Consider the following 15,345-nt stretch of genomic DNA (forward strand, 5'->3'; position numbering starts at 1 on the left):
CAGCCGCTTCCTTCTGTCTATCCATGTCCAGGTGGGTGAAGGAGCAGCCGCTTCCTTCAGTATATCCATATCCGATTAATGAAGGAGCAGCCGCTTCCTTCTGTCTGTCCTTTTCCACCACATTGTAGATGAGTCGTCCAGATGGTGACATAGCAAGTATGACTGGAAGAATTCCTTCAATTTCAGCCAATAATTACTTACTATGTTGATCCAGAGGAAGGCGAAAAATAACCCCGAAGACTAGTTGTTGGATAATCCTCATATCAGGGGAAAAAAATTCCTTCCTGACCCCAAATATGGCGATCGGAATGAATCCCTGGATGGTTGGTGCTCTAATCTACTTGGATGTTATGTGGTGGAAGCTCGGTAGGTTTCTCAAAGTCCGGTTAATAAGAAAGTCCTGTGTAGTTGTATCGTCCGATTAAAGGTTCATTCCTAGATGTTGCTGGAATGGGGCTGATTTCTCTCAGCCTAATACTCCTGTAAGAAGAGAAATATACACGTCTGAGAATCAGCCCCTCACATACAGTATATACTGTATACAGGGGGTGTAAGAATAAGGTGTATAGTGTGTATGTGTGTTACTGGGCAGTGATATAGATGTCCCTATATGATATACTTACAGAAGTCCCATGGGAATGGTGGATCGGCTGTGCCGGATTCCACTTTGCTCCAGTCTATGGAGTTGAAGAACGGATGGGATCTGATGGACGATATAATAGCCAATCGAGAAAATGGAATTTTGCAGAGGAGCTGGAAAATGAAAGAGACCATTAGTCATGATATTATGTATTATTAGTAGCAAGTTATTACACAATGTCTATGAACTGTCCACATCTTATGTTCATATCTTCTTATCACCCTCCATCATCCGTCTTCATCTGATCCTACTCACCCCTTCCATGATATCGATGGCATCAGGGCAGATGCTTGGTGGATAACAAGGAACATCATTCTGCAGTGATTCGCAATATTCCTCTTTTGAGCCGAGGCTATAGAACGGCTGATCACCTACAATCATCGTAAATAGTAGGGCGCCAAAGGAAAATGAGTCCACCTGATAGTTGTGGTCTTCTCCATACATTATCTGTGGGAACATGAGACAGGAAATGAGCTGAATACACTAGTGAGGGGATTTACCCACAGGCCATGAGGACCGATCTGTGATTAGATATGAGCAGGATACATAGGCATCAGAGTATTACTCAGTCCTATCAGCATCAATCAGACGGAGGTTCCTTACCTCTGGCGCAGCGTAACCAATAGAGCCTACTAATTCATTAAATGTTTCCTTCTCAAACACTTTTATTGCTGATGAGCCAAAGTCAGCGATTTTGATGTGTCCGATGTCATCTAGGAGAATGTTCTCAGGCTTCAGGTCACTGCAGGAAAAAGAGCAGATACTGATTGTGAGGAGGATAATTCATAAAAAGAACGTAATACAATAGATATGTAAGGAAGGAGACAACAGGGAGTCAGAGGTGATATATTTATGTCTGTAGCTGAACTGATTACCGATGTATGATGCCTTTTTCATGAAGATATTGGATTCCGCAGACCATCTCTGCTGCAAAGAGCCTATGGAGAAGAAAGTAGAGGATCAGTGGTTACACACACAATCATACAGAGAGCATGAGGAGATCACACACCTGTCCCACGAACATGCACATCTTCATTTTCTCCTGTTGTCATTGTCCATTGCTGGGATTACAATGTACGGGCAAAAGCTTATTAGGATTCAGTTATAAGACATTTACCTTGTTGCCTTTATATCATAAGGCATTGATTTTTCCATGTGATCAAACAGGTCTCCTCCAGCCATGTAGTCCATCGCTATGATGTATTGATTAGGTGTCTCCATAAATCCCCGCAGAGAGGTTAGGAAACGGCACCCAGTGGCCCTTTTCAGGACTTCTATCTCAGTAATGACTTTGTCCTCAGCACGACGACTCTGGTCCATGATTTTGACAGCCAGCAGTTCTTCACTGATCGGATCTGATGCCAAGATGACCTGAAGGAAAATCACAACAGATCAGACCAAACTCTGTCATCCAACAGGAATCAGTCTAATGCAGAGCTGGATAATGTGCGTCTCACGGACCAAGACAGCAAAAAGGCTGTCCCAATGCCACCGCTATCCGCACATCCTCAGTATGCAGACACAGGTAAATACATTGGTGGAAGAGGGGCTGCCAGCTACTTCTTCCACCAATCAGCATGTGAGACAGCAGACGTGATGACTTCATTACATCGTGTCTGCTGTATGGAAAGTCAGTTCACCGGAGACAGGAGCAAAGTGTTGGGGGAACGGGACCGAGGTGAGTATGTGCTGGTTTCTTTTTTTCCCCCATATATGTATGAAATGTTTGCATGTATATAGGAGGCCATGAGGGGCTCATACTGTATGTAAGAGGCAATGTGAGGGCTCATACTGTAAATAGTAGGCAATGTGGCGGCTTATACTGTATATAGGATGCAATGTGGGGGCTCATACTGTATTTAAGAGACAATGTTGGGGCTTATACTGTATATAAGAGGCAATGTGGGGGCTCATACTGTAAATAGGAGGCAATGTGGGGGCTCATACTGTAAATTTGAGGCAATGTGAGGGTTCATACCTTAAATAGGAGGCAATGTGGGGGCTCATACTGTAAATAGGAGGCAATGTGGGGGCTTATACTGTATATAGGATGCAATGTGGGGGCTCATACTGTATGTAGGAGGCGATGTGGGAGTTCAAACTGTATATAAGAGGCAATGTGGAGGCTCATACTGTATATAAGAGACAATGTGGAGCTCATACTGTATATAGGGGACAATGTGGAGGTTCATACTGTATAAAGAAAGGTAATGTGGGGCTCATATTTTATATAGGGTCTATGTGAGGGCTCATATTGTATATAAAGAGGCTATGTGGGGGCTCGCTCTGCATATAGAGAGGCTATGTGGAGGCTTAAGCTATATACAGGTGGCTATGTGGGGGCTCATACTTTAAGGGGCAATTTTGGGGCTCATACTGTATATAGAGGACTGTGTGTGGGCTCATACTGTATATAGAGAAGCTATGTGGGGGCTTACACTTTATGTAGGAAGTTGTGTGGGAGTTCATACTGTAAATAGGGCGCTGTTATTGGGCTCATACGGTATATAGGGGGTGTCAGCAATACGTAATCTTGCTCAATTTAAGTGATAATATAAAATACTAATTATAATTGTAATAAATATGTTAATTTTAATATTGAGCAGAATAGATTGGGGAACACGGAAGAGTAGAAATTCACACTTACTTTTCCGAAGCCTCCCTCTCCAAGATCTTCATGGAAATTGAGATTGGAAAGGTCAATATGATTTTCTGTGCCGACCAATTCTCTAAAGGGTAAAATACGGAAACTGGCTTCATCAAGGTCTTGTACTGGCATGACCGCTGTGCCGGAGGGTGTCTCAACGCTTCCATCTGCTGAGATGATAAAAGAGTTATTGATAAATATAAATACATTACATTTTTAATCAAATTTCTGTAATTAAGCTGAAAATGTCTGACATTTGTGCCCTGATTCATCCAAACTGTCGAATGTAGAAAAATTGTCCTGTTGCCCATAGCAACCAATCACAGCTCAGATTCCATTTTTTCACATTCTATGGAACAGTGAAAGCTGCATTGTGATGGGTTGCTGTGGCAACAAGGAAAGTATTTCTGCAATTTTGATAATCAAGGCCTGTCAACCCCCAGTCTATTATACTAAACTGTTTCATTCTTACCTGGAGCATCTTTATCCAGTGATGTGTGTGGTGGGGAAACAATCAGGTGTTTGGTCTCTGGGATGGAGATGTTCTCATCTGGTGACCTGGCCCTTTGTAATGCACCATTCCCATTGACAATGGGTTTGGCATAGAAAAGACGTCTCCTACATTGGACAACCCAGTCTCTGTTGTTTCTGATTCTCTTCTGGGCTGCCGCTCTTTGTAGGTTTTGAGCCTCTTGGCTTTCAGAACTGGAGAATGAGACATGTCTGGGTCTTCCTTGGCCAACCTCTTCCAGCTCTAATTCTACGCTGATGATATTTCTTCGCTTATTGAGGATGGCATCTTTGTTCCTCCTCCTAATTTCAGGGACAAGTTCTCCGATTTTTTTTATGGAGATAAGAATGGCCCTGTGAAGTTGATTATCTGCGGAGTCTGCAGAGTCAGATTCCATGAGGTTCTCCATTTTCCTTTTCTCTATAAGGATCTCGTGTCTCTTGATCTTTCTCATTTTCTCCAAATTCTGTCTTTTGGACGCCATTTCTGAGGCGTCAGTGTCCATGTCCAGTACTATAAAGTCTTTTCGCCCTAAAGCGAACAGTGGTTTTTGCTCTTCAGCAATTCCTCTCCTCTGTCTTAGAACCCGATATCTTTGGGCTCTTCTCCTCTCTTCCTCCATTATAAAATTAGCTTTTGCTTTGTTTACAATGAAACGCATAGCAACTACCTCACCCTCGAAAGTCTGCAAGGCAGTGACTTCTCCTCGGCCGGAACACTGGGATATAGAAGGTGATGATGTCATCATACCAATTATGACATGTATTTAATTGTGATGTCATCAGACTAGGGTCCTATTTTGCGTTCATGAGGTCTCAATGGAGACATTATACCAGGACTTTAGTTTGTATTTTTGTCATTAAATGAAGTAACACTTGTTAAATGGTGATCTTTTATCTCTATATTAGCGGAATCCTTCATTCTGTCTGTTTTTCTCCATATTCTTTTATTGTTTAATTCTGTCCAATTATTGTACATTTTGTCATCAGGTCCACAATCTCCATTTTGTGGGGTGTTCACATTTAGCGTTTAAGCTACAGTTTATCCTCCTGGACATTACAGGAGAGCTGTACCTTCCTATATAATGTATTTTTGAACTGTTGACTCCTTTTTGCATTATGTGTCATAGAAGTATCAGGTGGTCTTTGTCATTTTATTCTAGTTCCACCTTGTGACCAGGGCCGGCTTTAGACAAATTGTGGCCCTAGGAAAAATTCAAAGTGGGGCCCCAGATTCTGAAATACTGCGCTAACAACAGCATTACAGTCAATTCAGTGCATTGAAGTGAGTTTTGAGCTAATAACAATGTCTTTAAGCGCCAAGAAGCCACTCAGAAGAAAGACAAAAGGAGTAAAACATATCACAAGGTTGTGTTCTTTGCTGACTACAAGCAGTTAAGCCACTAAAAACACAGTTTCACAGGTTTCCTCACTCTAGTTGTAGCCTACAAAGAACACAGCTTTATTTCAGTACATGAAAAAAATAATATGTGGAAAATATGTAAATCAAAAAATATTATTACAACGTTGAATTTTGCATTGAAGGCTTATTTGTCACGCATGCACAATATCATGCAATGTCTTGTGAATACAGTCTTGTCATCTATATGCTTAGTCCGAACAATCATATGTGTGAGATCTTTTCATTACCATCTGTAGATACTTAGAACTAAGTAAAGAAATAATAAAGTGCTGCTGAAACCAGCATAAATACAGCCATAGATATCATTTTACACTTTGCCAAACACAAATAATAAAAAATAACTTAACATCTCTTACAGGTTTAGTCAAAGGGATCCACAACTTAAATAACTAGAAAATGTTCAAGCAAATGGTTTCTAAAGGAGCCCTTACAGGTCTATGTAATAAAACTGGCATCATAGCGAATGCTTTCTAGAAGCGAACCTTTCTGGCTTTTTCTGAAGCAAAATCTTTAATTATTTTGGAGAAGTCCAGATTTCTACGAATGTCCCGCTCAATTACAACCTCAGCTAGACCAATAAAGCGATCTTGTAACATTGATGACCTTAAATTATTTTTTATCACTTTGAAAAGTGAGAAACTTCTCTCGCCTGACGCTACGGTCACAGGAACACTCATTAGGACACACAACTCCACACTAAGATTTGGGAACAAATCCAATAGGTTTGTACAGTAAATGTAAGTAAGCATGTTCAATGGTGAATGGGAAACATCATCTGGGATGCTCCTAATTGCTGAACACATTTCAAAATTCAAGTCATTGAGATCAACATCACCCATTTCTTCTGAAGAGTGTTTGCAGCATTCTACAAGCCTCTGCTCATCTTTCACAGCTTCCATTTCCTCCTTCTTAAAAAGGAACCCAAAAAGGTGGTAAAAATCTTTCACCTGAGAAAACCTCTCAGTTATGACCACAAGTGTCGCATCAATCAAGGTTAAAGACAAAACCCTCTTCACCATTTCCTCGGGAGTGCTGGACGTTCATAATCAAACATTTTTCTTTTGTTTTGTTTTCTTTTTATTGGCAATGAAAACTCTACATCTGCTTCTTCAGCTATACTATTTGCAATATAATAACCTGATTCAAAACCATCTTCCCTGTAATCTTACAGAAAATGAAGTACAGATTCAGTTTCTTAAGTGTGTCCGTGCCAACTTTTGTTTTCTGAAAGATCTTGCTTGCACCATTAATATGTTATAAGACATCATACCAGGCAACAATGCAAGTGATGCAAACTGACCAGAAGAAATGTCATTCTTGGCCTCCGCAGCATTTACATCAGCTTTTTTTGATGCAGCATAGATGACAAGGTCTTCAAGTGCAGAACAAACTTCCCTTAGGTCGTAGCGAAGAACTTTTACACTGTCAATCCGACATTCCCAGCGAGTAGAAATAACTGTATAGCCCAAACATCAATGCTATTGTAGCGTCGGCGTCCCTGCCTCCTGCTAGGCCGGGACGCTGTTCCCCCCACCTCTCCGCTCCGTGCCCGGCGTCTTCCTCCCGCTCTGCTGGCAGCACGCGCTGCTTCCCGGCCACTGTGCTTAGGGCGCGCGCGCTACCCCTCTCTTAAAGGGGCCGCGCGCGCCGTCCTAAGGAGTCCCCGGCCAATGGCCGGAGGACCTCACCATATATAAGGCACCTCCTCCAAAATGGAGGTGCCCAAGCAATGTTGTTGCATAGCCTATCACTCTGCTTCAGCCCTCAGGTCCCGTTACCAGATACCTGCCAGCTACCTGCCAGTTACCTGCCAGATTCCTGCTTGATACCTGCCTGATACTTGTCTATCTACTTGCATTCCTGCGGTCCGACAGTCTGCCTACCAGCCCTGCCAGTCTGTCTATGGATCTGATTGCCCGCTCACCTGGGAGCGCTCATCTGCTACCTGCCTGCTAGCCTACCTGGAGGCTCTGCCGTCACGTGCTGTGACCACCTGCCTGTCCAGAGACTCTTACCCGCTCACCTGGGAGCGTCCGCCTGCTACCGGCCTGCTAGCCTACCTGGAGGCTCTGCCATCACGTGCTGTGACCGCCAGCCTGTCCAGAGACTCTTACCCGCTCACCTGGGAGCGTCCGCCTGCTACCTGCCTGCTAGCCTACCTGGAGGCTCAGCCGACACCTGCTGTGACCACCTGCCTGTCCAGAGACTCTTGCCCGCTCACCTGGGAGCGTCCACCTGCTACCTGCCTGCTAGTCTACCTGGAGGCTTAGCCATCACTTGCTGTGACCACCTGCCTGTCCAGAGACTCTTGCCCGCTCACCTGGGAGCGTTCACCTGCTACCCGCCTGCTAGCCTATCTGGAGGCTTAGCCGTCACTTGCTGTGATCACCCGCCTGTCAAGAGACTGTCCCCGTCACTTGCCGTGACCTCCTGCCCTTCTACCCAGAGACAGTCCCCGTCACTTGCCGTGACTACCTGCCCGCCTACCCTGGGAGCCACCCGCTTCCTTACAAGGACTGCCCCTTTGTATCGTTGCTCAGAGGTTCCACCTCCCAGACCCGTTACAGCTATGATGTGAGGGCGGAGGGAATCTTCCCACATTCACCAAATTATACCAGCTCTTAACAATCAGTATATATCATGAGGAAACAGAGTTATGATGGCAAAAAAATACATATTTTATTTTATTAAAGACAAAATTCATATAGAAAAAAGACAACTGTAAATGTGCAAGGGACAGCAACAGGTGTGCAGCAAGTGGGTCCACAACCCAAAAGGAATGCCTAGTAAACATTGCAATTATAAAAGGTTGCAGGCATGAATCATAAAGTGCAGCACAGGTAGGGCATAAAACTATACACCTATATTAGCTAAATGCCAATGATAAACGTGTCCATGACATCCGTATCAATTACCCCATAACTAGGCACGCTAATAAGGTGATGGTCTTACCAGTGGTAAGGGCTGTGGGTGAACTGGCAGCACAGTGGGCGTAGTGGAGTACCCCGACGCACGTTTCGAGGCATCCGCAGCCGCTTTCTCAAGGGGCAGTGGCAAAGAAATTTTACTCTGTGAATCCAACATTCCCAGCGAGTATCAGACAGTGATTTGATGGTCAGGTTGGTTACATTTTTCTTTGAAGTTGCACATTGCAGTGTTGATGAGCTGAAGAGCACATACATTTTCTGCAATATTCCAAAGAATGTGACAGAGAGAACAGATGATTTAGCAGCATCAATGATGACTACATTAAGAGTGTGGCTACTTCAGGGCATATACAATGCTCTTTTATTCATGGCCGATGTAAATACTTTTATGGCCAAAAATGACAAAAGCATTTTCGGACTGATACCTTTATTGGCTAACCAGAAAAAATATATATGCAAGCTTTCAGAGCACAGAGGCTCCTTCTTCAGGCAGGATTGCAAATGAATTAATAAGACAAATGAATAAGGCATCATCCCTTACATCTCATGAACAAATGTCCTGCTGTAATATCTCTTAAATGTTGTGCCTCCTAAAACCAGGTGAGGAACAATCAGAGAAAGGTATAATAGAAACAAGTCACCAATTCTGCATTTATCACCCACTCCTGGTTTTGGCTCCCACTCCTGAGAAAAAATACTGACCAAATACTGATAGTGGGGCCAGAGCCTAACACTTGTTTTCCAATAGGCAAATAGTGCTCCATCCTTCCCGAGTCTCGCCGTATGTCTAAGCAGTACTGTACAGTCACATAAGGGGTATTTCTATGTTCAGCAGAAATTGTGGGACAAATTTTGCTGCAATTTTTACCGATTTTCCTTTATGAAATGTAAAATTTGGGGCTAAAACTAAATTTTTCTGGAAAAAATGTAATTATTTTTCTTCACTGCCCAATGGTATAAAATTCTGTGACACCTTTGGTGTCATTATCACTGCATCCCTAGATGAATTCATTGAGAGGGGAAGTTTGTAAAATGGGTCACTTGAGGGAGGTTTTGTAAATTTTGTTGAGAAATTGTTGATCAACTTTTAACCATTTTGACTTCCTAACAAAAAAAAACATTTAAAAAACGATGGTGATGTAAAGTAGACATGTGGTAAATGTTAATTATTACCTATTTTGTCTGATATAACTATCTGGTTTAAGGGCATAAAAATTAAAAGTTTAAAAATTGTGAAATTTTCTCCAGAATTTCCCATATTTTCACAAATAAACACAAAAAATATCGCTCTAAATTTACCACTAACATAAATTACAATGTGTCGCGTTCAGGAGTTATTACCTCATAATGTGACACTGGCCAGAATTGTAAAATGTGGTTTGGACAGGAAGGTGAAAATAGGCTTCAAGGTGAAAGGGTTAATAACATCTCCCATTTGTTAACATTACATCAGCCTCATTTTTCCATTACTTTTTTATTTTGTTAGAATGTTATAAAGGTTAAAGCTTTAATAGCAAATTTAGATCTTTTCAAGAAAACTTTCAAAGCCTTTTCTACGGCCCTATTCAGGCTTGAAGCGACTTTGAGGGACCGACTTATTGGGAGATTGGGAAGTGATACCATTTTAAAAACTGCACCCCTCAATGTTGCTGCTGTCAGAAAGTTTGTTAACCCGTCACGTGCTGCACAGAAATTTACACAAAGTGCAATAAAAAAATTAAAAATGTTTTTTTTTCCACTAAATCATTGCTTTAGACTAAACCTAGGCAAAGTGCGGCCCATGAACAAAGGAGGAGAACAGCTCAGCATATATTGCAAAAAGTATTTATTTAGTAATACACAATAAAAACACAAATAGGAAATCAGACAATGTGGTAGTGTCAGACGGTAAAGTGCTTACAGGTCTGGTAAATATATTATAATATGCTTGTAATATATCCGTGAAATTACACAATTGCACGTTGCCCACAATGATATAAATAATAATAAGTTTAAACAAGTGAACTAGGATAGAAATCACAGGATTAACACATATAACATGATCCCACTGACTGCTAAATGAAAGGGGATGGGGGTGAAACAATGTTCTTAGTATTAAGCTATGTGCCCATCTCTAAAGCCAAAATCATGTTACAACCAGCGGGATAATTACCTGACAGGGAAGCACAGCACGGGCGGAAGTAAGAACGTGGTGAGGGTGATAGCCCAACGTACGTTTTGCGGCGTCCCAGGCCGCTTTCTCAAGGGCAAGAAGTGATGTCCTCATAGTGACCCAAGATGCATATATATTCATCTCTCCCCTTAGAATCTGGAGTGCAGACAGCTGGTCGGCGATGCACACACCGGGAAGTGGCCAGCTATACCGGGGGTGTGCCTCGCGGATCACATGATGTGGGGCCAGTATGCCACACACGGCGCATGCGCACGGCTCAGGGAGCACACCGCGCCCAACCGTCAAACCGCAGAACCGTGCATGCGCGGAAAGGAAGTCCCACGCAGGCGCAGGGCGGCCCCCGGACTGCCAGGCGCGCGCTCGCCGCAATCCCCACTGCGAGCACGCGCTCAGTCACGTCAGGAAGCAGCATAGCAGCACTCATTGTAAAAGAATTAGGATAAACAGGGAGAGCAGCGGTGAGACAAAGAGGGAGCCTAATGATCATAGATGGAAGAAGGGCCAAAGTAATAGATACTGCATACAGCAAAGTTTTTTTCCATGAAAAATACATATAAATCTAAAAAATCACATATTTATAATTAGCAGTAATTGTAGATCCTAATGATCATAACTCCCGTCTAGGCATGAGATCCAATGTGTATATCCAAGTCTCACTGATCTCCAGACACAAGTGACGTTATAAGGACTTTCATAAGTATGGACTAATAAAAGAGGTAAAGAAACAAAAGAAAAGACAATGATTAAAACCATTGGAATTAAAATCACATGAAAAATAATAATTCCTCTTATAATCACCCAACCCACATGTGTAAGTACATACATGTGGGGATAGAGGTATACAGGATAAACTTACAGCTACAAAAATGAGTGCAGCCCATGTACGGCCCTCTGGCTGTTCCAGTCCAACTCACTGACCTAGACAACTACAGGGCTGAAAACACTGGCCCACAGGCCGCACCATTCGACCACCTGGAGTCCCGATATCACAGCTATCTGCCTCCTCAAGAAGCAGATAACTGTCAACACAATGGTGGAGGATGGAGCTGCTGGTTCCTCCTTCCACCACTCAGTTTATGGGACTCAGACAGCAAATGTGATGATGTCATTACTAGTGATGAGTGAGCCCTAAAAAACTCGGGTGCTCTTTGCTCGGGTCGAGAAAATCATAATGCTCAGATGCTGAACCCGAGCAACGAGCCCAATGTAAATCTATGGGAAACTCGAGCATTTTTCCGGTGGTTCCCCCCGCAGAGATGTGCAGAGGGCCTAAAAATTGCCCTAAACAATGGGAACAGTGCTGAAATGACATGGGAACTCAGGCATCTCTGACTCCCAGGTCACTGCAGTGAACAATGTTGTCAGAGTATTACGCCACTTTTACGGACCAACAATAAAACATACAAAAACTAAACCAAAATGGATGTTCCTGGAAAAAATGTTAAGGGACATTCTTTCCAGGGTAATGACTTGTATATAAGGGAAAAAAACAAACACAAAAACAAAAATGCTCCTTTACACCTTGGGCTATGTTCACACGTAGCGTTTTTGATGCGTTTTTGCACTTTTGCATTGCTTTCAATGGTGAAAAATACATTCACCAGTAAATGTCATTTTAACATTTTACTATCTTATCTGGCCATGTGGTGTGTGACACATCATCAGACACATCCATACAGTGCTGAAAAGACATGGGAACAATATATGGAAGACCCCTGGAAGCATCTCTGACTCCCAGGTCACTGCCCAAAACTGTGGCCATCAGACGTGATCCTATATTACTGCGGTAAAAATACAGACATTTTTGGCAACGTGACAAATATTACACCCCATTTAAAATGGGCAAGGCGCGTGGCAAGGGATGGGGAAGTGGACGTAATGGTGATGGTGCACCCAGAGGCCGAGGCTGTCGGCAAGATGAAACTGTGCCTACTAAAAAAGCACAACATCGCCATTGGATTCAATGGGGGGCAAAACCAAACACATACACAACACCTTCAAACGGGCCCAAAAGCTGCCAAAACACATCAAATTAGGGGCAGAGACCAGGAAAGTGGCATCAATTGACCCAGAGTACAAGTAATATAATTATTATTATTTATTCTTATAGTGCCATTTATTCCATGGCGCTTTACATGTGAAAAGAAGTCACCGACTGCTATAAGAGGAGAGAAGATCCTACCCGTGAGGGCGCACAAACAATCGACAAGGGATGGGTGAGGAAACAGTAGGTGATGGTAGAGCTGATCGTGCAGCGGTATGGTGGAGCGAAGGTTACTGAAAGTTGTACGCATATCGGAAGAGATGGGTGTTCAGGTTCCTTTTGAAGGTTTCAACAATAGGCGAGAGTCTGATATGTTGGGGTAGAGAGTTCAAGAGTAGGTGGGAAAATGCACGAGAGAAATCTTGTACAAGTGCTTGTGACCAGGGACGGTACATCTCACTGACGGCACACTGGGTTAATATTGTGGAAGCCGTGACCCAGTTGCACCCTGGGACTAAACATGTCTTCCCGACACATAGAATTGTGGACTCTGGGTTCAATCAAGCTTCAACACAATGTTCACAAGGTCTCCTACACAATGAGCAAATTATTCATGATGATAGACGCCACCGTCTCCTTAGCTTGCTGATGGTACTTTTCTGTGGGAATGAGCTTGTCTCCAACCAGTCTGGAATATTTCTAGTGAATTCAGGCACGCCATGGTTTGCTATTAGCATCTAGTACCAGAAGCGAAAACATCCACAATTTTATTCTCAGAAATTTTATTTGGTAGACTGAGTGGCTGCCCAAACTTTAGTCTCTCAAAAAGGAGCTGAAGACACTGAGTGGCAGAAGGTGCAAGTTTCTCCAGCATGTTAGACATCAGAGGGAGAACAGAGAGGGCAGCATGGTGGCTCAGTGGTTTGCACTGCAGCCTTGCAGCGCTAGGGTCCTGGGTTGAAATCCAACCAAGGACAACATCTGCAAGGAGTTTGTATGTTCTCCCTGTGTTTGCATGGGTTTCCCCCAGGCTTTCTGGTTTCCTCTTCAGTATAAAAAGCAGCCACTGAGTGTCCAGGAATCTTCACACAGACTTTTCTTATACAGGGCTGCTTCTTGACAGGGTTGGACGGGCCCACTAGAAAACAGAAGAATCCTCCAGCGGGCCCTGGCTTCTCTTTCAGGAGAGTTCATAGTGCAAACCTTGCAGCTGCTATGGGGCTATTGAGTGGGGGAGAAAGGTGGGCCCTCAGAATCAAATCCTCTGGTGGGCCCAATGTTCTTCAGTCTTCACAGCCATATTTTTTAGCTCAGTGAAAGGACTGGCATAGAGGGAAACCGTATCTACTCCGGCTGTCATTTCTCCCAAGAAGTCCTCTAATGCAGCTTGTTCCATAAGCAATGGCAGCCCGTCCAAAATCAGCTCACACTTCTCGGTGGTGCTTCGACACACAAAGATCTTTCTTTACGCCTTGAATTTCATGACAACAGAGTTGAGCAATGGCCTGATCTACAATGCATTTTGAGAAATAACGCGTAAAATCACGTCCAATCCACAGCAAAAATGGAGCCATAGAGTGCCCGGAAACCTTCACCTAGACTTTTCTTAGCCAGGGCTGCTTCTCAGCAGGGTTGGATGGGCCCACCAGAGAACCAGAGACTCCTCCAGTGGGCACTGGCTTCTACTTCAGGAGAGTTTATAATGCAACCTTGCAGGTTGTGATGATGATAGAGACCACCATCTCCTTAGCTTGCTGCTGGTATTTTTTTGTGGGAATGAGCTTGGCTCCAACCAGCCTGGAATATTTTCAGTCAATTCAGGCACGCCATGGTTTGGTATTGGCACCGAGTACCAGAAGCGAAGCCATCCACAATTTCCTTCATAGGAATTTTATTTGGTAGTCTGAGTGGCTACCCAAACATTAGTTTCTCACAAAGGAACTCAAGACATTGAGTGGCAGTAGATGCAAATTTCTCCAGCATGTTAGATATCAGAGGGAGAACAGAGAAGGCAGCACAGTGACTCAGTCATTAGCACTGCAGCCTTTCAGCGCTGGGGTTCTGGTTCCAAATCCCAGCAAGGACAACATCCTTTAAGGAGTTGTTTACTACTTTTATATTCCACGCGGCACCCCCGCCGATCAACTGTTATCGGTGCCGGCGGCGGCTGCTGCCAGCCGGAAGTGCTTACCTGAGGGGCTCCACCATCAAGTGGTAGTGGCCGCTGCGGTGTACTGCACATCCGCCTCCTATTCAATTGAATATAACAGCTGATCGGCGGGGGTGCCGCGTGCGGGACCCCGGCTGATCATACATTGATGCCCTATCCTACGTATAAGATAGGGCGTCAATGTAAAAGTATTGGATAACTTCTTTAAGGAGTTTGTATGTTCTCCTCGTGTTTGCGTGGGTTTATCCCAGGTTCTCCGGTTTGCTCCTCAGTAAAAAGGCAGCCATACAGTGTCCAGGAACCCTCACACAGACTTTTCCTAGCCAGGGCTGCTTCTCAGCAGGGTTGGACGGGCCCACCAGAGAACCGGAGACTCCCCCAGTAGGCCCTGGCTTCTCCTTCAGGAGAGTTCATAATGCAAACCTTGCAGGTCGTGATGATGATAGAGGCCATCATCTCACTAGCTTGCTGATGGTACTTTTCTGTGGGAATGAGCTTGTCTCCAACCAGCTTGGAATATTTCCAGTGAATTAAGGCACTCCACGGTTTGGTATTAGCAACCAGCATCAGAGGTGAAGCCATCCACAATTTCCTTCACAGGAATTTTATTTGGTAGACTGAGTGGCTGCCCAAACTTTAGTTTCTCACAAGGGAGCCAAAGACACTGAGTGGCAGTAGGTGCAAGTTTCTCCAGCATGACCTGTTTGTTAGATATCAGAGGGAGAACAGAATTTGGCATTGCCAAGGCACCAGAGTCTGTTTTTTTTTTTTACTAAAGACCCTGCTGTGTTTTTATATATATATATATATTTTTATGTCTCTTCAAATGTGTATTGGAGTGCGTCCTAATTTTTGGCAGCCCTTGACATTG

Source organism: Phyllobates terribilis, unplaced genomic scaffold (genome assembly GCF_046119375.1).
Source record: "Phyllobates terribilis strain yellow unplaced genomic scaffold, ASM4611937v1 Scaffold_8__6_contigs__length_399053987, whole genome shotgun sequence".
NCBI classification, from domain to species: Eukaryota; Metazoa; Chordata; class Amphibia; order Anura; family Dendrobatidae; genus Phyllobates; species Phyllobates terribilis.